At 36.3% G+C, this 24,015-nt stretch overlaps 1 protein-coding gene across 2 annotated transcripts in view; it reads right to left on the bottom strand.

The window, feature by feature from the left end:
* The window catches only part of LOC117209163 (protein Tob1-like), a 116,441-nt gene that overhangs the window by 47,162 nt on the left and 45,264 nt on the right, over positions 1-24,015 (bottom strand). The window contains exon 3 of one of the 2 annotated variants that reach the window (XM_033450853.1): positions 6,942-7,099. The gene's annotated coding sequence lies outside the window, so the exon portion shown is untranslated. Of the gene's footprint in view, positions 1-6,941; positions 7,682-24,015 lie in introns of those variants that run through there. The other variant, XM_033450852.1, reaches the window with a different exon arrangement.

The raw sequence follows: 24,015 nt of genomic DNA, 5'->3' as shown, positions 1-24,015 counted from the left end.
TTTTCATCTATATTTTTACATTCTAGAAAAAGAATTTTCAGGTCTAATATCGAATAATCTCGGTGTTTCCACGCCAGAAATTTACCAGAAATCTCACAAACAACAAAGCGCTACCCATCTCAATCGAAATAAAGAGTAACATTGTACACTATAAATATTTTCCCGGGGTTAAAAATCTAAAGTTTCTAAATCTTTACGTGTATTTACTTCCACAAATTCCATTCTTCCTAAAATTCTCAGAAACTACTAACAATCACAGAATTTTTCAAACAGGCTCCAGAGATGTTTACGTAAGTACTTGCAATTTGTCATTCGTAATCCTTTCATGCAGCTAGTTTTGCCTAAAAGGAAGAGCAAAGTTACCCAAAACTGGCAGGATCTTCGAAACATATTTCCAGAGATGTTTACCTACGTCTAATTTCCTATTCAGAGTCCATTCACGTTTCGGTTTTTTTCATAAAAACGGAAACCAACGAGGCCTTCATGGACCAACCGAAAGGCGATTTATTAGCAGAACGGCGTTACGCGTTCGGAATGAAACAACGACCAACAATGGCGCGTCTCGCATTCGGCTTTCAGCGCTATTCTTGGCCAACCCGGGAGGCGATCCTGAAGTTGATGGATCGGTTGGTGACGCGCGAAAAGCGATCGTGCTTCCGCGAACTTCGTTCTCCTTCGACGTTCAAAGCAAGACGTATCGCGGCTGGAAGGGAGTGATTGCCAGAACTCTTCGTGAATTAACAAATCCAAGCTTGTAGATCAGATTAAAGGTTCGAAAAGCTCGAGATTTCTCTTTTTTCTTGCTGGAACATCGTGGAAAATCGTTTACTACTTCTTGTTTGATTTTATTAAACAGAGAATCGCAAGTTTCCAATTTTAACGCGCTGAAGAAAAGTATACCAATGAATCGAATAAATTGTAGAGAAATCTCTTTTCCTTTCTTTATTTTCATCTTAGAATTTGAGATTATTTTAGTCGTTTTCTTTGAAAATTGTTAATGAAAACGACATGACATATAAATGACTATAAATTATTCGTTTAGAATAAACTAGAGATTTAATATTACGTTATTATTCTAGTCACGATGTATTGCATACATAAATCATGTTAATTACAAACCATTAATTTTTGCCTTCCGAAATTTTTCTCATGAGATTTTCTTTCCGAGTTCCCCTTCGGCCTATGACGGATAAAAGAAATACATTGATATTGTATAATGTCGTTTTTCATATGTACAAATAGCATCGAAAAAAAAACAAAATAGGCAAGTTATAATATACAATAAGTAGGTACATTATATTATAAATGCCTACGAACACTTTATATTACATGACAGTATACTTTTCAAGTCGTATCGTTTGTTTAAATTTAGCAAAGCGAAATTAAAAAGAACAATTTGAAACAGCGCCTAATTTCTACATTATTCGCAAAATACAAATGATCTATTACATTCTATTATATCTATATACACCTAACTAACTTTACAGAAAAACACATTACAACAGAAAATAACTTTACTCGTTTCTTCTATCCATCACATTATTTTCTTAAGACTTTTTCATTACGTTCCTCGAAACAAAAAAAGGAAGAATGCAGGAATAATTATCAGACTTTCGCTTGTGGATTCAACATAGAAAATCAGTTTCCTCCTTACAGGGATCCGGGGTTTTTACATGGAGCAAAAAACGTGAGAAATTGCACCGGAGCGTGCAAATAGTAGTCGATTCTCAGCTTGGACTAAAAGCAGACGCTGATTTACAAGGCCAATAGCGTTTATCGCGTCTAGCAAAGTCTGTAAAACAAAGCGGAGGTCCGAGACCCTTTTAAGGGACGATAGACACGCTGTTTCTCACCCTATTTCGTTCAGAAGGGAATGCGAAAGAAGTGGAAGCGATGAAAATTCGACTTTTCTCTCATTCCCTGGTAAAACGTGTCTACACGCGTTGCTTGATGGCCTAGTAAAGGCCGAATGTGTCAAGAAAATTTATTTCGATCACGAGGGTGGATGAATTGTAGCGTCAGCGAGAACTCGTCTCGTTTTTCTCCCTTCTCTGCCTGTAGAATTTGTGTTCTACGTTTCCAGCTTTCTCCGCGTTCGTTTTTCCGCGAATTTCCCGATGAATATATATGTATATACGCTTGGCCTCTATAGTGCAAAAAGAGCTCGTCGAGATTGAATTCGCATTATAGTGGAGATCGGTCGAAAGCGTAAAATGCAATTTCCCTGAAAGTGCTTCATAAATGTTGCAATTTATTTCTGTTAATTGGTACGGGAATGAGAACGCGTGAATCAATGGAATAAAAGGGACTAAGGTTGAAATACTGAATCTTTAAATCTGAAACTTAACATTCCACAATTCAAGTCCTAATTCAATCGCTTCTACATTTTCTCAGAATCCTGTCATATTCAAATCTCAAAATCTTCAATATAATTATACATGTACACAATAATATATTATATACACCTATATAAACTTCTACTTCGAACACTTAATCCATCAGTCATTAAAAAAATTGTCAAAGTAATACTATTGTACATATCGCGATTAATCAGAACAAAACGCATTAATTTTCAATAATCGTTGTTTCGACACTGTGGTAATGAAGAGACGACGAATCGTCACGTAATAATTGGCAGATGACACTAATTCCGAGGACAAGCACGATTGATTTTATACTCAACTAAACTCATCTACGCTCCGTGTGCGCACCTGACCAATCTCCTTTTTTCATCATGGCGACGTTTAATCCCATCTTTTTCCGTCGTAAAGAAATATAGCTACCGGAATTTATTGCCAGTACGAATTCTCAGCCTTCAATATCGGCATATTAATTTTCGGCTGGCGCACGAGAGACGTTCGATGGCTTCGTTAATTATTAGCCGATTTTTCACCGTCTCGAGGCTAAGAGCTGCAGAAATTCATGCCGACATAACGATGTGAAGTACTGTAAGAGTTTTAGAAATATTGTGATGATCCACGCAAAATTCTCATTAGATAAATGGTTTACGCTAATTATACGTACTTAAGAATAATATGTCAAACGATCGATATTTCTTTCGACCTCGTTGTAGTCCTAGAACTTGTATGTTCTAATCTCGCTCTTCCTTCGATACATAGAAACACTTAACTTTTTAAAGAAAAACTTTATCGTAAAATTTAAAAGAGGAGATCGTGCGCGTTAACAACGATGCTTTCAGCAGCGATAAGATTGAAAGTGCAAAATTCAAGTATCATTGATGTTTTCAGAAACGAACTGCTTTTAACCTGCGAGAAAAATTATCTTTTTTACGAATTACTAAGAAAGGCACAATATACTAAAATTTTAAACCAGTTTTATCAAAGATCGATAGGTGTATTTACCGTTTAGTTGATGAATAATTTACTAGAGTACAATGTTACGTATATACAGTCAACAAGACACAAACTTGACTTTTAACCTTTAACGAAAAGTTTTTCTCGAAAGGGCGATAACAATATTCGGACGAGCTTTTGTTTTTTCGTGGATACAAACGAGAGAGAGAGAGAGAGGGGGGAGAGATAGGGACAGGGATGAGATGAGAGTTCCGGTGACCAGGTCTGACTAACATGTTTTTGCCCGGACCTCGAAAGCTTTATTTGCCGAGCGAGATTTTCCAATTAAACCGTGATTAATCCGCGCGACGAATGCTTAGGGCCGAATGTTTACGGCTCAGGGGAAATAAGTTGCTGGTATACAGAGCGTGGAAAATCGATACACACAGTGAGGGCAGGGTGTAACGGGTAGGGTTTGGGTGCAGAGGAATCGACGATAATCCGATTTCGATGGACGGCACGAGTTGGATAATTCGTTTGCCTCGTGCCACTCCAAATAGAGAAAGAGAGATAGAGAGGTAGAGAAAGAGAGATAGAGAGATAGAGAAAGAGAGGTAGAGAAATAGAAGGAGAGGAGAAAGATGAGTGTGTTCTATCTTCGTCCTTCATCCCGCTATTCTGTATTTCTACCTCTGTTATCGATGGAACTATTGAATTCCGTTTTCCTCGACTCGCGTGACTCGAATCGCGAAAAAATTCGAACTGCGTAGAGAGGAAAAGCGCTTCGCGATCGTTCGAAATGACTTTACATTCTACGAAATAGTTCGAGGATAAAATTCTTCGATCGAATGGTTTCGTCGTTGCGATTTTTATTAATTACTTCTTATTGGATCTTCCGATTATCTTAACTTGGGGATTTACTTAGTCGCGATAGTTGGGAAAATAGAGAAATTGTGTTTGTGGGAAAACTAATATACGGTCATAGGTACTGTATAAAAACATGATTCTAAAGGAGAAATATGTAATGAATGATGTTAAACGATGGATATAGTACTAGAATTACATTACATATATCTAAATGTAACATGTAAGACAGCGTTATTAAATTAAAAACAGTCATTTGTATGTGCTATATAACATCCTCAAACTGGTTGCCTCGTTTGCATAATGTATAAAACATTTCGCAGCGTATTTTACGAGCGAATAAAGGTGTTTAAGTTGGCGATTCTCTAATAATTAAACAGTGTCTCCAAGAACTAGAAATTATTTTGCAATGTTTTCCTTGCGTAAAGAAAGAAACGAAAGATCACCTATACCCAGACGATGTTGTCACTCTCACGAACTTGATATACTCAATGCTTCATTCATGGATCATTCAAAGTAATAATTTCATTATATGAGAATAATACTAATAATAATAATGAGAATTATATACATTCTAATTTACAAACTGTATTCAATGATTTAATCATTTTGAGTATCGACCTTACAAATACTATGAGTAGTAAAAATTTAGAAAACGATTATAATGTACTTATAAATAACTCGATTATTACTTTAATTACACCTTCTATTATAATAAATAACTAAAAAAGAGTCTAATAGAAACCATCACTTAAACGAAAACAAAAGCTTTCTGGTTATACGTTTTATTATAATCCAACAGGCAATTTCAATCAATTAATTCGTCAAACGCGAGTCGCTGACGCGATGCGCCATCTCGTATAGCCAGCGGCGACCTTGCTATTATTGTCACACTATTTTCATAAGCAGCTCGGGCAAATCTGACGTAAATAAATGCGTAAATACCTCTATACCGCATTTTAACCCATTAATTAATTAACGCGCCTAATCTGCTAATTTGTTTGATACACACACACACACACACGATTCCTAAGCGCGAATGGAAATCGTCATTTCCGCAGTAGGAAAAGCATGTTCCAGACAGCGTTACGACCTCAACGTAATTTGTCGTAATAGGCATGTTTGTTTGATGTAATACCAAGAGACTGAGTCACTACGATCGTTCCAGATCGCGAGCGACCTTGAAGAAAAGCGAAACGCCTCGCATCGACTGACGACGAATACAATTTCTAGATCGATGTGTCGAACCAATGTTATTATTTACCTTTTAAACGAAGCTGCATTGCAACGGACGATTCGGATTGTCGTCACAATATTCTCACACCATAACTCTACCTTTAGCGTAGAAGCACAACTTTGGTATCTACTCGAACGATAATTTCATTTGTTAATATACCAATAAACTAAATATCCTATTCTCCAATCGCATATAAATGACATTTTTAAAACGATTTTGCAGTCAGTTATAGAAGTCTATATACGTATACTTAATGAATTCTTTGTACATGTATTATTTACTGAAAGAAATTAGAAACGTATTTTGCATTAGGACCATTAAAACTCACAAGCAGTGCCTTATTAAAGTATTTGGTCACTTACAGAAATCTTTTACTAAACGTATTATGCGTCTTATATAAAACATTTTAAAATTTCAGTAGCATTATGTATAATGGAACACGTTTATTATATTAATAAAATTTGAAACAAATGGGAAATATACGTACGTATACATAGAAGAATATAATCATAGTATTTGAACGGTCAGTTATTTATTATACTAGTAAACTAAAAAATATTTACTGAGATCGCTCTTAGCACTAATTATATGCTGAAGACCGTTATGTTGCATAGTACGTTTTAAACTAAATATATATTTACAGCAAATATTTTGCAACTTTTATATACACTTCTAGATTCGTTTCAAATTTTACAAATAGAATTATGATAGTCATGTCTCATTATAGTGTTAATGAAACTTTAGAACGTTTCGTATGATGCATGTAATATATTCATCAAAATTTTCTATGTTAATATTTTTTGTGTTTCGAATATTGTCAAATGTCCTCCTTAAATGTCAAATTGATCGACTCTTTCTTACTTCTTTAATTTCATTACATAAATACACGATTAATATACAATTCTTGAGAAACAAATAGTTAATTTTCATACGTCGAGATAAATTTAAAAAGCAATGTTTGTATGTTCATCAATATGTCTTCTGAATGGCTCATGTAACATATAACAAAGTCCCTAAATCCGATTAATATAAAATATGGTACAAAAAGATTTTTAGAACTAACCTTCTAATTAAAAGAGTGTAGGCAGGCTTTTCTAAGACACTACACATCACTGTCACCTTTTTTTATTAATTTAAGAAATAAAGACTGAGACGTAGATCGTAAAACCGAAACGAAACATACATATATTTTAGTGTCATCTTAAACGGTGATTGGTCAAGGTAGTTAGTTCGATATATCGAGCTTCGTGGTGGTTGCGATAATCGAAGGATCAAAGGCGCGATTACTGCGCCACAGACGCGGCAGAAATGCTCTTGAACCGTTACGAAGTGGAATCGTGCTCCGATCGCGTGACACATTACGGAATTCGCACCGTGACGGGTTCCGCGCATAAATTATCTGACCGTGTGACGCGTGTGTACACAGAGCATGGAAAAAAGAAAAAAAGAAGCAGAGTGGCGAGCTCACGCGAGCTACGGTTCCGTTTCGCGATCATGATCAAGAAACGTCTAGAGTTGTCTCGAATGAAGAAGAGTTCGATACTCACGTGTCTTTGTTGGGTCAGCAAACACTATTCTCGTCCCTCGAATGAAGCACGAAAGTACGAAATGACGTCAGTGGAAGATCACTAGTTCCGTAATACCCTCGGAATATCCTCCTCGTTGCGTATCCACAGTCCTCTTCTCACCGTGCTCCTGAGTTCTCCTGCAAGGTACGATCACGAAATATTCCTTGCTGTCACACTGCTTTACAGATCGTGTAGCTCCAAAAGGTAGAACAAGCTGTCACTCGCGCAATCGATTCTCACTTTTGGTGAAACGATGTAACGTTGGGAAATAAGGTTATGGTACACGACCGTTTCGTATCGCTACACGGGTTACGTATAAAAGTAAAAAAAAGAAAGACGCGGAGATTATGGGAAGAAAGGAAAACGATCGGAGCAGTAACGATGTTACCGTACTGCTTCCCCTTTCTTCACTATCTTTTCTATCGATATTCGGTCGTGTTACTCGCTGCAACGACGTTCGCGGTGTGTGTCGTGTCAGTTCTCGAACGCAGCACTGAGGAAAGAACTCGTCCTTTGCGCGCGCGCGTTACTGTACACGCGTATATCTATATACATATATGTATATAGAGACAGATATAGATATTGTAGACAACACGCGTGCCCCTGTAATGTCCTTCGTTCCGTTTTCCTTTTCCTTCTTTTCTTCGATCAGAGCAGTTATCGTTCCGCGAATCCACACGAACAGTCACTCGCGAGTGCCGCTGCGAGACTGGAACGCGGGGAAACATGTGCGGCCTCTTACATACCGCTGTGGACGAAGGGGGAGTCGGGGAGGGGAGTAGGGGGAGCCACCAACGAACGAGACGAGCGGTGGGGGACGATCCCACTCCTCGAACAACGAGTGGGGTAACTGGCAAGGACGCGAGACCTCGACATGTCGCGGTCGCTCGACGTACTACTTTTTTCCTAACACTCCTGCTTGCTTTCCTCCCGATCACATTGATAAGGGAAGTTATCGGGTGCCGCTCTCTTCTCTCGAGACCTAAAATTGAATAACCGAAAAAAAGAAAGAAGGTTGTTCCATTTGGGTCGCGTTTCTGATCTGTGCAAACGTATACGAAAATCATTGCAAACGCTAAAGATAGTAAAAGAAGTAAGGTGAGAGCTTGTTCCTTTTGGAGCTGGTTAACTATATTTAGAGCCTCGTTTTCTATCCGTTGTTGAAATGTATCGAGCAAAATAGAGTAATACCTATGTATAATGTTTACTATTAGATGAAAGTGAGCTTTTTTGTTATCTACTCGTAAATATAAATCATTAGCAATTTTTAATTATCGCTACTGCCTTTCGTACTTAAACCTTTTTGTAATCTCGTCGTTATCCATGGATCTATTACACGAGCTCTAAACGAGCCTAGTTTACTTATCTGTCATTAACGATGCACGGGATCACGAAAGATTTAAGAGGTTAATGTCATTTAACCAATTTATTTTTATTAAACTGTTCGTGAAGATAAGGGACCTAAATCTTTCAAATTTCCTCATGTATATGACATATTAAATATATCGCTCGGCCAAAGAGAGATGTTCACGAAGGAACACCTCGATGTCGGAGTATCATTTAATCATGTCTAGATAGGAAGACCTTGATTCACTTACGCGTAAGCACGAACCGACAAACCGAACGTGCAGGAAGCCCGCTATCTAAAGACAATCGCGACAAATCGCAAGGTAGATTTGTATCGCAACTTCCGCGATGAGGTAAGACCGGCGAGACGTAATCGCGATTATAAAGTCGTGTCGGCCGTCGGCCATGGCTCGGGGAGGAATCCATTTTTCTCTCCGCGTAACGCAGAAGAGAAGCAGGATGATTGCGATGCAAGTTATTGTAAATCGCTCATAAGGATTGGACAATCGCTTCTCGATTCGACACGTTCGCTTGCATGGTCATTGTTGCGAGTATTTGAACATTTATTCATTTTAGTTTCACACTTTATTACAATTATCTGATGGAATCTTCGATAGCAAGTAAATGATATTTTGAATGAATTATCTTAAATCAGTATCCGTTGTTTGCGACAACTGCGTCGTCTTTTACGTATAAATGTTATTGAATTGATTAACGGTTCAAGTATATTTAAGACAAGTGGAGTCTAGATTATTTAGTTACAATATTCTGAAGATTACAATCGGTAGATCGTAATGGTATTGAGGCGATAGATATTCGATATGTGGGTCAGAGAACAATATTTTAAATCAAAGCAACAGGTTACATAATGAATAAATTCAAGAGAGTAGTGGTAGAATAGGTTACATAAGTTTGCAATAAAAATATCAAAGTTGCGTGTTAAGATAGCGAAAAAGAAAAGTGGTTTTGTGAGTTTCCAGAAACATTCATAAAACCGGTAGTTGGTAATATGTAACAGTAAAAGTAGCTATTCTCTTTCAGAAACAGGACACGCAATTTGGTTACTCCATTGAATGAATCATACTTGACTCACAAAAATGGTGACTCCCCTACAACTGAGGATATTTGACTCATTCTTCAGAATCTTCTAGAAACTCTACTCTCCATTTAAATACTATATCGCATCACTTATACCTCAAAATGTTTCACACTTCAAATTGTGACAAATTATTGCAACAAAACGATACACAAAGACTCAACAGTGAAGTTCTACGTAATCTCGAAATCTGATAATTCACCAGCGCCAAATTTGAACATTCTGCACGACAAGAAGATGTTTGCTACTCGCAGCGTGTATTTATATCAAAAGCCCAGCGTAACATTTTTAAAGAATGCCCCCTTTGTATTTGCCATTCGTGGTATAGAATAAAATGTGTCACGCATACACGAACAGGGATGATAGAAAGAGCACGCACGAGCGCACCCTTCGTACAAGGCTCGGGCACGTGGAAAGTTCAACAGGAAGGAAACATCAGAAACGCACACCACACATACACCCTTCATCTCTCCATTTCACTTTTCCTTTCACGCGTGCCTTTTAAAGGTCCCATGGAAAGCAGCACGCGCTCAGTAAATAAAGGCCAGGGCACATTGCACTGTTCGTCGACTCGTTTCTGAAGCGTTTAAGGACTCTCTACGGCTATCTGCGGCGTTATCTGCGGTTTCTACTGCTTTCTCGCCCACCCATCAGCTAGCCACCCCTTATGTCTTCCTCTTTCTTCTACCAGGCTACCCCTCAACCACCCTTTCCCAGTTCCGTGCTCCATTGAATTCGATTTAGTTTCTTCTCCGGCACTATCGATCGGTGCCGCATATTTGTTCTTTTTTCTTATCGTTCATCCCGTTTCTCTTATCAATTTTTCTTTAGAAACCCCTTCTTCCACCCGGCGTACCGCTGACTGCGAAAGGCACCCCCGCTCGATCCAGTTACACCCTCGTTTGCACATCCGTACGGTCCTAGCCCCTGTTGACTTTCCTTTTAGCCGTATTTACGGATCCCTTACTTGTTTCTCCCGCTGCTCGATATAATTTTATTTGCAACCACTCTCACCGTGTTTGCGATCCCTGCCTTGCCAAGTATCTGGTGCGAATCACCGGTATCCTCCAAATCACTCTCCTTCCACGTTTCTTCCTTCGCTACAAGATTCGTTTTATTTGCTAGCGTTTGAAAGATCGAAAAGGTGAGAACCGTATTGGGGAGACTGCTTTTTCAGTTTCAATGTCAGAGCTAGTGTAGTAAAACACGGTTTATAATTTTGGGAATGGAGGATTCCATTTGTAGCTTTTCCGACAAATAATTCGTACATAGAGGGTAAGATATTATATATGTTACATATGTAGTATTGTTAGTTATTGGGATAAGTTATACGGACGCACTTCTCAATCGAAAGCATCGCCAATATAATAATATTATTGTGGACCCGTCATTGGTATAGAGTTTGGCGATGGTTTATCAAAAGCGGTGCTCGCATAATCCATCAATTTTAGTTTAGAAAGAAAATAGTAGAGGGAAGATTTACACAAGCGATTAAAGTATCCAATTGTTAACATATCAGACATGAATTTTAGTCTATCATCATTTTCCACTTGAAACAGTGATTTCAGAACGATTGACTTTTTCCAGTCCACTTGAAAAAATATTTCCTCTTCATACATTTATCCCTAATTACTTACTTTAACCTTTGATTGAATGAATCTCTTAAACATTAATCACAAAGATCCATTGTACAGAAATGGCCAAAAAGAAGAGAGAAGAACAGAATTAGATAAGATATTATATTAAATAGATATTCTGTCTTGTATCAGTTGCATATCTATTCACAGAAACTTGAATATTTCTGCCCTGTAATCACTAACCCCTGTATTAGGACATAATTCTCACCGATTTTCTCTTGTGAGATAAACCAGTCGTTCAACCACCATCAAAATTGATCCACCATTCCCCAAGCGGACGTAGTTAAATATACGACAGCCAGGCTGTCTTTTATAGCTTCATATTTTAACCTTTCCCGGGGCATACTCCCCCTTCCCTGTGTGCCTTCCTTCCGGTTTCTACGGCAGTTCCACGCTCGGGACGCTCTCGCTCGGTTTTCCTTTCCTTTGTTGCATCAGTAAACAGGTTAGCCAATTTTTCTGACGCAGGAAGCAGGAACGTGAGAGAAGCACTGGTATAAGAATGTATAGCAGGAGGAGAGAAGGCGAGCAGTTGCTTTAGATGTGCAACGTTTTACGTACTACATGCTCTAGCGTGCACCGGCGTACAATACACATGTACGTGTCGCGCATATTGTTCGAGCAGGTTTTTCGACCGAGATTAAGAGCGAGCATGTAGCTCGCGACTCTGTCCGGCCTAAGTATGCCAAGGATTACCGGTATGAACTTTTACGTTACAGCCCGCGAACGCAATAATCCGATAATACGTGCCGCGAACAGGAAACCAACCGTACCGTCTTACGCTGATACTACCCATGGTGACAGATTAACAGGGAGCAGTCCGAAAGTCACCTCAGGACTTGGCTTCTTGGTAACGAGAAATGTATAGTGTTTCAAAAATTAGAGGCTCATTTTTTCTCAAGGAATTCCACTTTGGAACAATTTTTGGGATTATCGGGTGATTTGTCGAATTTTTGACCAACCTACTGATATTGTGGATGTAATGAAAGATATTGGATTATTTGAAATAATTTGGTATTATTCGTTAGTATACTACGGATAATTTAAGCAAATAAGGAAAAGATTCGTATATTTACTTTCTTATTATAAACTGCAACGATAGAAGCATTTTCAGCAAGGAGATATTCATACAATTTTATAAATATTCGTACGAATTTTAATTTACGTCGGTGTAGAATATACACGTTTAGCAGGATGTTTGGAGGAAAATAACTTTAACAGTTTTGAATAAAATCCCTTCGGTTTGCCAATCAGTTGTAGTAAAATGATCGAATAACGAGATTAGTTGATTACGATTGTAAATGAATTAATTGCAAATAACATACGTAATTGCATTAACATTTCCTACAGATGTAACTGCGGACCACCGGTTTGAGTAACGTATAGCATCGCGATACGATCTGAGCAAACATTAGCTGGTTGCGAGACGAGCAACGGAAAAGTTCGTTTCCTTGATGCAACCGCGTTGTGCGTGAAAGAAACGGAAATAATTCGTTCTCCGATTGCCACGATTATTTTCACCTTGAACACGTCCAGCAATTAATCTGCAAGCGTTACAAGCACTTAACTTACGATCACGTAGAAATCGATCCACTGATGAATAAATACGAACGAGATAACTATTAAGCATCATAATCAAAGTTCTCATTAAAGTATCAAGCTATAATTTATCATAATTTCTTGAGGTTTCATATAATTGTAGACCCTATCGTAGATGGGAGAATTAATAATAGGAGAATAAAAAAATTAATCCTTCGAATTATTTTCCATAGCCGCGATCTTAAAAAATGGATTAAGGTGGAATGTTAATTAAGAAATGTAATTTAATGACATAAGTTGATCGTAAAAGACGAGTCAACTACTCTCGTCACTCGTCGTAAAAAGGAGAGAAAATAATTAACGAATTAATTGACAATGTTGCTACTCGATAAAGAAGAAGGACAGAAAGAGAAACACAAAAAAGATAGAAAAAGAAGAAAAGGCAGGAAGAACAGTTGTACGCTTCCGCGTAACTAATGTTAGAGGAAATTAAGTGTTCGTAGACGTATGTAATCGTTCGCGTAAAAATTTATGCAACTTCAGTACGCCGGTAAATCGTGACTTGATTAATAGCCACCGATAACCGGGCCGATAATCGTGTTTGTCTTTTATACGAAGGCGCCAGGCTGCTAGCCAGTTTCTATTTTCCAGAGGTAAGCTTTTCGTGGTCACGGCCAACCAGCTGAAAACACTCGTATTAGTATTCGCTCGCCTGTTCGCTCGTTCGTCGTTATTTTGCGTAACAAGCTAACGTTCTTCCAGCACCGTTTTACGGCTGACCTCGTGGCACGTGTATGAACAGAATTGAACTATGTAGTGAGCTATTGCGATCGAGCCGTAAAACTTCCTACCAAGCGATACGAATTCTATTTTCCATCTTAATTTCCGTTTTCTACATACGGTTATCTGGCTTAATCGAGATTAATAGACTTATCGAAGCAGTTCATTTATTACATATTATAATTTCATTTTGTGAAATACGGTTACAGGAGAAGTCATACAGAATTTTATGATAATCCGCGGTGATGATTTGTGACCAGTTTTCTTAGCAAAGTTTTATTTGTGAGGTTTTCGAGATTCGTGAATGAAATATTTCTTGAAGAGAGATATTTATGTTCTTTCAAAGAAATCAAAAATATTGGAAAACGTTTTACAGAAGTCTCTTCATTCATTTACAATATCGTACTGGCTAAACTAATAAAAATGCGGAAATCTGGATATTATAAATAATATACATACAACAATATAATAATATATAATGTATAATATTAAAATGTATATAATTAGACAATAAAATAGATGCAAGTAATTCTGACAAACGAACTGAAATTATTTCTTCTTCGTACATTTCAGATGTATTTTTAATTTAAAACGCAGTGTATTCGTCGAATATTTAAGTCATAATATTTTGTTCCAAAATACAATAATATCAGTCTGCATAAAAACAATACACATTTTAGCAAATTGGTAAAACAAAATGCTCCTATTTATATGCTGTAACACTCCTATTTATACAGTGTACATGCTAATTTTTGTTTTATTATTCTAACATACGCAAATTTAATATTATAAATATACTTGCTTATATTATCTAATCTAATCTTTGAATAAATTTTTCCGATCTTCTCAATATTTTCAAAAAAACAGAAACGTCTTTTCTTAGTTCACATTCATTTCAAATCGATGTTACAACAATCGATATCGAGGTTCGCCGTTCGAGCTGCGATCGTTTTCGCAAAGGATAAACAATTCCTGAATATCGCGATTCGTTCCGGTGAGTCGAGGAAAAATCCACGTTCAATTCACTCTCTTTCGTTGCCGAGGAATTTGATGAAACGTACGTGTCCTTCTCAGATCTTGGCGTGCTTGCGATAAAAATACGGTTTTGTGAAAATTCGTGGCAAGAAACGACGGGAAAGACATTCCGATCGAGCGAAGTCAAATATTTGCGCGAGATGTGCGCGAGCTCAGGCGAATGCGATAACGTGAGTTCGCGCGTGCGAACATCGTATTTCCACGTGTATGCATATTCATAGTTTGCCAGGAAACGAGAATAGTGACGACCGAACCTTATTTTATAAGCAATTATTTATTTCTTTTTTTCTATTTAAAGACGTCAGTATTATACGGAAGAAATCTCAATTTACTGCATCCAACTCACATAATAATAAGCACAAATAAATTTCAATAGACTTTCCCTGTTCACAATTCTCTTTCAAGTATAATATTAACAGGATATTCCAATGTTTGTGATAATAGAAAATGTATTTAAATAGGATTTACACCAGCAAATCAATAATTTTATACCTTATATACATATATATGTATGTGCATACATAATATCACGAAAATGTTCGAAAGTTTATGCAAATTTTCTATGAATACATCGTGTGTATTATAAATATTTTGAAATTTTATTAGCTAGTTCCGAAAGCTCAATATTGTGAGTATATTTACAGATATCATAAATATTATCCAACATCTTTTTAAAAATTTCTTCTTGACGTTTCGATCAAGTTTTTGAATCTTTCTTTGATTTCATGATAAGATTAGGTCTTTTAGTGAGTGTCATTATTAAGCCTCCATGGAACAATATCTATAATACCTTGTTTGTTTCTATGTTCACGTATGATCAATATTGTTTGCCATCGCGTGAAAAAATCGATAGTGTTATTATAAAAGTAAACACCTCCACGAGGGAACGTTTCCACATGGTATTGCGGGTAAATTCTATCGAAACACAAGTGTACAACACAAACTCTAACACTGTTGATCGATACGCGTATCTTATCTGAAGAACTCGTTTCACTGTATCGATTCGAACGATCTAATTCGATTGACGTCTCTTCTATAGAATTTCCTATACATCGTTGAACAATGGCGTAATTGAAAACTGTATCTCGAATATCGTATAACTGTATCTCAGACTGACATTTTTAAATCACTTCTTTATTATTGAATATTTAGTGCTTAGATAAAAATGAAATGGTGTAGGTACGCACATCCATAACATAGTGGAAATTAAAGCCACAAGGAAATTACTCACATGAACGATTTTATTGTATTATATATGTAAATTGAAATTTTTCAAATGATAAACTGCGATTTTTTGAAATTGAAAAGGCATTTAAATTTTCCAAATGTGAAACTGAGATTCCAAGTTTAAATGAAATAGAACTAACTTTTCCAAACATAGATATGTGACTCCAAATTTCCATTCGATGGTATAAGATACGACGCTCGCGTAGCATTCCAGCAGCATGAATTTGTCGAAATGGAAACTCGAAACGACAGGAGTGCAAAAATTCTCGCGAATGCAGAATTCAGTCATTCGTCAGCCGTTCGGGCTTTTTCGCGGCGATAAGCGAAGACCGCTGGCAATAGCGCAAAGCTTTTATCAGCGACCTACACAGACCAGTCACGACCGTGAAATTGCACATCACGAACAAAGCCATAACGTGCGCGCGCTCGCGTCAAAAAGTCCACCAGTTCCGGTTTTTCCCCGTTGAAAAACAATTTCCATTTTTCCCAGTTCCTTCATGGCCCCTGATTTTATCTTATCGATTGGGAAATACTGCACTATATATGTTGTAATTGCAACTAATTACGAATTCAACGAGCAAACGCCGACAAATACCCGTGAGCTATGTGCTGCTTATTTATCGCATTGCTATATAATTAATTATGATTTAAACGCTGCGTAACAAACACATGAATTGGTCATGACACGGAACATTGGGGATCAAATATGGATGTCGGTTCATATCACGAAAATGACGTTCTAACGTTGCGCGCTATAATATTGGGACCAGATTTTGATTCGAACTTTCTATATGTTTTTTATCATTATGGTTGTGTTACCTAAGCTAAGTTAGATTTTCTGCAATATCTTTTTTAAGGAATGAATGACTATTGTTTAAAATAATCACTCGAGTAAAATATCTGTTGGTTTCCTTGATCTGTCTAATATGCTACTCTTACGATTGCAAATCATGGTATGCACGTTGGTGGATTATGCAATGTTCTAGAAAAGCGTGTATCTGCAATAATACGGTAATAAGCACTGCTTCTAATTATTAATGTGTGACTAATGTTTACTTTGTGATAAAATACATACGAAATTTTCTATCACAAATTCATAAGTCATTCTTAATACCTATGGTCAGTGATGTAATGGATGTTGATAGAAAAGGTTATGATCTTTGCTATTTACGCTGTTGATTTCATACCGAAATCGTAAGATGACAAGGTCGATTTTGGGAAATTTCATTGACAGTATCGAGCTAAATAAAAGCGTGACGTACTATGAGATACTATTGCCATACCAACAGCAACGTTATTTCTCGGTCATTCGACGAGGAATGAATCGTGACCTCATCCTCTCAAGACGAAGTAATTAGTCAATACTCTATTATTCAATTCGCTCGGGTTAATCCAAATGCGGGTTAATCGAGATGTTTACACAATGGGATTAATTAATCCTCGATGGAATTATAATTAACACGCACTACAAACACTGAGGTACTCTCGTTTAATGTCAAATTCACAGTTTAGCTTAGATGGAAAATTGACCCGACAAAATATCTACCAGAAGCTGAAAAAATACCAAGTAACGAAACGGAAGAAAAAGCCAAAGTTCATATACTGTCTTAAAAATCCATCAAAATTGCCTATTTGAACATTTTCTATATATAAAAGTTCGCATAATTCAGTATCATCTAATCTTAACTACAATCCTGAAAACAACCCACAACTTAGAAATGTCGATTCTTTCGAAATATTTCATGTACGCGAAGAGCTATATTTGAAAATCCAGTCTTAAGTACAATACTCAAAAACAAACCAAAACTAGAAACATCGATTCTTTGAAAAAAAAGAATTCATTGAAATCTCACGCGAGGAAATTTATTCAGAAATTTTCCACTGACACCGAGTCCTACGACCTTATATGATCCGACTTCAAGCGATGAAGCAGCAATTTTTCATTCGAAAGCCACCACGCGTCGCATCAAAACTAATATGACGCGGCCGACGACACGTGACCAGTCAGATTAATGATCGTACGACAGCCGGTTAACTCCGTTGCGTAATTCGGTGCGGAGCACGAGCCTACCATGCCGTGCACAGCCATTCACGAAGAAGTGGTTCTGGTTTAAGGTGGATCCGCAGCGAACCGAAGCGGTGGCAGTAGCGCGCGTATGTACGCCGGTGAACCGGTTCACTCGATTTCATTCATTTGCCGGATAATCGTTGTGTTCCTGTTTGCGGCTCAGGGACATACCGACGCACGAGTGCACGCACTCAAGGTCTCGGGTTTCGTACTCGAGAGTCGAGCTTTCGCCTACCTCGTCTCGTACTGCAGCCGCTGTTTCTACTGCTGCAGCTGGTGGCTAGTCTTTGCCATTTCTCCGTTTCTACTCGCTGTTGCTGACATGGAAAGTGATACGAGGCGTGTGAAAGTCAGACATGACGCTATGCTGTTCCGTTAGAACGCACAGATTCGAAGGAACTGAAGAAGATGTCTTTCTTCTTTTTAATACTTTCGTGATTCCATTCAACTTTATAGAAGGCATTTAAAAGTCTAGCGAGTCGATTTTGGATAAATTTTTCAATTTTAGTATGTGGGTCCTTTTGCACGATTGGCACATTGGTAGAATATTAATAATAGTATTTTATGCAATTTTCTTATTAAAATTAGAAAATTAGAACAAGTTTAGATATTATTAACTTGAGATGCATAAATAGGTTATGAATGTTTATAGTCTAATTTTAGACTGAGAATGATTAAGCAAATATATTTCTTTCTAGATACTGAAAAGAAACTGAAGTTAAATGGAATATTTCCTGAACGTAATGTATGTTTCACGCTTGATTTTATATATTTTTGCGTCTATATCTACTCTTGAACATTTTTGTATATTTACTTCGCGTGGCAACATATTTATACGTCTCAAATAAATAACAAGTTTGTTCGTATAATAATAATTGATAAACTGACTATGATAAACAGCTTCGAAACCAAGTAACAGTCCATAAGTCAGTTAATTTTCCTATTCGATTTAAAATTGTAGTATTATTTACACAGTAGAAATATATACTCTACAACTCATAATTTCTTGATTTATTAATATCAGTGCTTAACGATTTATTTAAATAAGTTGATCATTTTAGCTTTTGTGTGATTCATGTGGATTTTGATAAAATATTTGTTATGAATTAAAGATCTATTGCACATATTAGATTATTGCACATTTATGTTACCGAATATTTTTTCCGATTTTCTTGAATTTTTGAATACAATACTGAAATAGTATATATATTATAGAACATATCATAATAAGCTGTAATAATAAACTACTGAGAATGTACGTATAGGAAGCGAAAAGCCTGCTCAGTTTTCTATTTTGGAAAGTATATACGCGTTAAACTGTTTATTATTGTTTTAATGTCGTACCGACTATCTTAGTTATTAGCGATAATTACCACTTGTTACAAACTACCGTAGCACAACAGTTCAATTTAAATTTATGTAACTTCGTAATTTATGTACTTGCAATTCATTATTCGATATTCAAATATCAAATATCGATATTTAAATTATTATTTATAATGTTAATGCTTTGCACATAACATAATAAAATTAAAGAAAAATAAAACACTAATTAAAGAATAATAATTGCTTATACTCTCGTAGCCAATGAAGTTCAAAAGGAAATCAGAATTATAACAGAAATCGAAAATAACTCTATTTAGCCGATTCTACTATCATCCTCTTCAAACTGATAACTTCCTGATTCAAACGAATCTTTCCCAACATCTTTATCTACGTGTACCAATTTTTGGACGATTGTCAACATCATTTAGAAATACTCCTATTACAAATGGAAAGCTGCCTGTTATGAATGAACGTCATTTTACTTCGTATCTTGGTTCCTGATCAATTACTTTAAACGAGGCCTCGCCTGCCTTCGTCGAACTTTCCACAATCTCGATCGAATGATATGTTAAAATATTCTTTATTTTCAACGTAGTCAGTTAAAAGATTTGCCAATGGTAAGAATCCATCACACACATCTACAAAACGCAAATTCGGATCTCGATTTCCGGGTCACGAAGCTTCATAAACAAGCGATCACACGCGGCAATGTTGAAATCAGCAATCTCATTGAATACACGTCACGATCTTGAATTACGTGTCACTTTCATTAAAAGGACTACGATGTCAGGCGCAGTGTCATTTATAAGTATTTAAACAGCTGATAATTCGATAAGAAACATAATTCGATCAGAAGATCGATAACTTTTGTTATATATTCAAAATTAAGATTAAACAACGTTTCTCTACCATTAGTTTTTTACCTCTTGCCATATGTGAGATCGAAAACTCTGTTAAATTTCACTGAAATACGAAATATATTTACATAACTCCAATTCCATGTTATCTATAATGAATGACATTTCGTAAAATCTATATAAACACTTACAGTACGACTGAAAATACAGTTCTCGATCGTTCTAAAATGTCAACATTGAACGGACACACTTAAAGTCACTTAACTCAGAAATGCACTTAGCGCAGGATCAATGTTCATCCACTTATTACTTTTTTATTTATACTAATTAGTATTAATTACTGTTTTTGTCAATATCTATTAATTTTATGCTGTTCGTTTGAGATAGGATCAGAGGTTAAAATTAAATGAAAATGTTTCATTCTTGAAATGTATTTTATATCTATATCTAAAATGACTTGGAAATATCGAAGTACTTATGGGCGATAGCGTTATCCTGGGACAATAAATCGAACCTTTGAGAAAAGTCCGGTGGAACGCAACTGCACGATAGATCAACAACGTGACGCTGCCACTGCAAATTTATCGGTGTCATAATCGATATTTTTACCGTTACATAAAACGCTTCCGAGGTTGTTTTCTTCGTGACACGGCTGTCATGCGTTACATAAATCTATCGTGGAAGGCTGTTCTCGTGCGTGGACTTCCTATTTCTCCGCTTTCTACGGCTCGCGGGCTAAAACCACGCGAAAGAACGCCCTCGGGAATGCGCGTCGTCGCGACGCTCTAACGCCATACAAAAAGCAGTTCGGAGCTAAGCCAAAAGAATGAGTATGTACCTATCGAATAATGGAATGCTGGAGGATGATGTGGCTAGAAAATGTTATTTTAACCGATGAAATTAAATATAATTTAATTGTTATAATTATATTAAAATATTATTATAAATGTATAAATAATTTCAATTTTGATATTGCTCGGATATTACTCATCGGTTAATATTAGAACTACCAATCAAACTGGTCAATTCGTAATTATTCACAGAAATTTTAGGTGTAGAATTTATTTTAATGCATATGTGGCGATTTAAATTGATTTTTGTAAAGTATAATATATAGACAAGCTATTGTATTATATGTATATTATTCATGTACCTCTTATTTCAATCTCTCTTCTGTTAATTTAATTATAGCCTTCGATGATTGTAATGCTAAATTAAATTTCATCCTATCGTGGATTTAATTATTATGATTTAGTACATTCGAGAGATCTTATTGCAGGATAATGTCATTCCCAGGAAATGATACATTTTAGATACTCTGATAATTCTGATTGTAGACGGCTCATGTTTTATTTCGCTTGTAAGTCAATGTTAATTTTCTCTATTATACTTCCTTACCATTTCATTTCTTCCATTTAATTTTATTACCGTGATAGTTCTTTATGTATTGATTTCTCAATAGAACACCGCGCTACATAAAATCTATCCTGCTTTCTCTTCTCTAAATAAAAAAATCACGAATTAGTCATCGCATATGATTTCTGTGCGTAAAATTTGCAAGGAATTCTTATATCATAATCTATATTTTTTCCACCTCTTTACGTAAACGTCTTCTAAATTGTTTTCATAAAACACGAGAGCATTATGCATAATCGATGGTCGAAAAGTCGCGCTGACGTTACATGCCGCTTCAGATATTCTTTTTCTTTAACAGTTCGTTTCGTAACAAATCGTACAAGCGTGAAATGGTATTTCGTATTGTAAACATGGCATACGTCAGAGAAACGATTATTTGCTACAAGGAAACATGTCGCGACCGCTTAACATGACGAATAACGTTCTTGCACGTTAAATGCATGAGACTTCCCCTTCGTTCGTTTTCTAGCATGGTCATGAATCGCTAATCTCTTCGATATTTCGTCCTCAAACGTAGAACTCAAAAGTCCACGATGCGACTATTGTGATGCAAATGTGTTGAAAGCAGTTTGAGAAAAGTGTCATTCAAATTGAAATCTGACTTGCGAAATATTATCTTCAGATGAAAGATAAGAAATATATTTAGAAATTTCGCATTATAATCTGAATTATAATATTTTCCTTGAAAAAAGGAGACCCATAAAAACGTATCCACACAAACGATGAATAATCAATTTCTATGAATAAAAGGACCTTCGAGGCAGTGTCCGAGTTTTTAGAAACGACAGTTTCAGATTTACCTAGCCGTTTCCAAGATTTAAAATTTCCAAGCGAATCGAGTGGGTACACGAGTGAGCGTTCGTTTGCTCGACTATGATCATCATGAGACCTTCATTGCGGAACATTCATTCTTCTTTACCAATTAATCTTCTGTATTTCACTTTTAATATATGGTATTCTGTATGATATGTAATATACAGGGTGGTTGGTAACTGGTGGTACAAGCGAAAAGGGGGGTGATTCTACGCGAAAAAAGAAGTCGAAAATATAGAATAAATTTTTTTTTTAAATTTTTTCTTTTTTTAATTTTTCCATCGAGACAACGATCTACAGTGAGATCCTTTATAACGAGACATGATAAAGTGCACGCGTACCGAGCGAAAATTCAAAGTTGATTTTCTCGAAAACAAAGCCTCAAACGAAAAACTTTTATTCTATATTTTCGACTTCTTTTTTCGCATAGAATCACCCCCTTTCCTTGTACCACCAGTTACCAACCACTCTGTATATATAACTTTATTCCGTTCATTTAATGGTAATTTTAACGTGATCATTTACGTGACGTGGAACGTATTCAGGAAAGTCCTCTATCAGATAATATACTACTCGCGAAAGTCGAAACGTACTAGACCCGTTTAAATTGCAAATTTCGAATTTCCTAGAATAGGACGCGATAAGTTTATCGACGATTGCGCATGGAAAGAAACAGAAGCCAATTGGTTATTCTTCTCTTTCGTTTTTGTTGCCTCTTTCCCTCCCTTGTACGTGTCTTGTCACCACTGCCTTTACATTGCTAATTACATCACGGGAAACGGTATTTCTTTCTCATTAATATCTCCTCTACCTTCAGAGTTCCCCGGCTTTCAATGCACAGAACGACGGACGTTCTCCGGCTCGTCTCATTTCCGTATTCGTTCGTTCGTTCGACGCTCGATTCTTCGAGGTAAAATGTTTGTCGATTTCTAAAAGCTAATTGACTCCGTTCTAAAGAAAGATTAATGCGTGACAGGAGTGCGTTTTTAAACAGTTACTTCTAATCATATTGTTGAAAAGGTTTTGTCTCACGTTGACTGTTATTTTGGTTACTAGACATTTTAATTATCTATATAAACAATTGTCGATATATTTATACTACTTATAGGATGTATGAATTTATTCGCTGAATATTTCGTAAAATTTTGCTAGTTTTATAGAATCGAAAGATATTTTGTTTTTGTTTATCTGAAACACGATACATGAATTTTGATTAGAAGAAATCTGATCGATATGCAGATTCAGAATTAGCAGTTTCTAGTAATCAGCAGCTTCTTATTTTTATGATGTTTGTTCGGAAGAATTTCGAAATAGAAATTCTAATTTAATACGTAGTACCATTAATAGATTATGGATGCTTGTGTGAATTTATATTTTTATAAACGTAACCAAAGATAAAGAACCTAAAAAGCGATTTGTATACATTTTGTACATGTTTGCATCTTTAAATATTCTTTCCTACAAACACATAAACAACCACAATATAGTCGTTAGTCATTAGGCACTAAGATCAATTAGCTTTCACTCAACCAACAAATGCAACCTTGTAAACTCTAGCAACATCCTTCTTCTCCTAACATCAGTGAATTATTTCGTAATATTACGAGTATTACTGGCGGGAATATCAGACGATAATTCGAAGAAACATGCCATACCTCGCCATCAGTCCATTGAACAACATGGATGTGTTTAAAAAAGTATCGGATAGCATTCCAGGCGGGTGGACAGAAGCACATCGACAGGTATTTCTACATCGCGCGAGCAACAGTGTTGCAAAACCAGAATTCTTTCAATGTCCTCCGCTCGTTAGAGAATCGCAATTTACATAACACATGCATACCTCATGCTGTTCGACATACAGTACTGTGCAAAAGTTTTTGGCCACCGACTAAATGGAGGTATTCTCTTTTTA

The sequence above is a fragment of the Bombus bifarius genome, unplaced genomic scaffold (assembly GCF_011952205.1).
Source record: "Bombus bifarius isolate JDL3187 unplaced genomic scaffold, Bbif_JDL3187 scf7180000008166, whole genome shotgun sequence".
In the NCBI taxonomy this organism is placed as follows: domain Eukaryota; kingdom Metazoa; phylum Arthropoda; class Insecta; order Hymenoptera; family Apidae; genus Bombus; species Bombus bifarius.
Note: the sequence above shows the minus strand (reverse complement) of the source record. Positions and strands in the feature narration are given on the sequence as shown.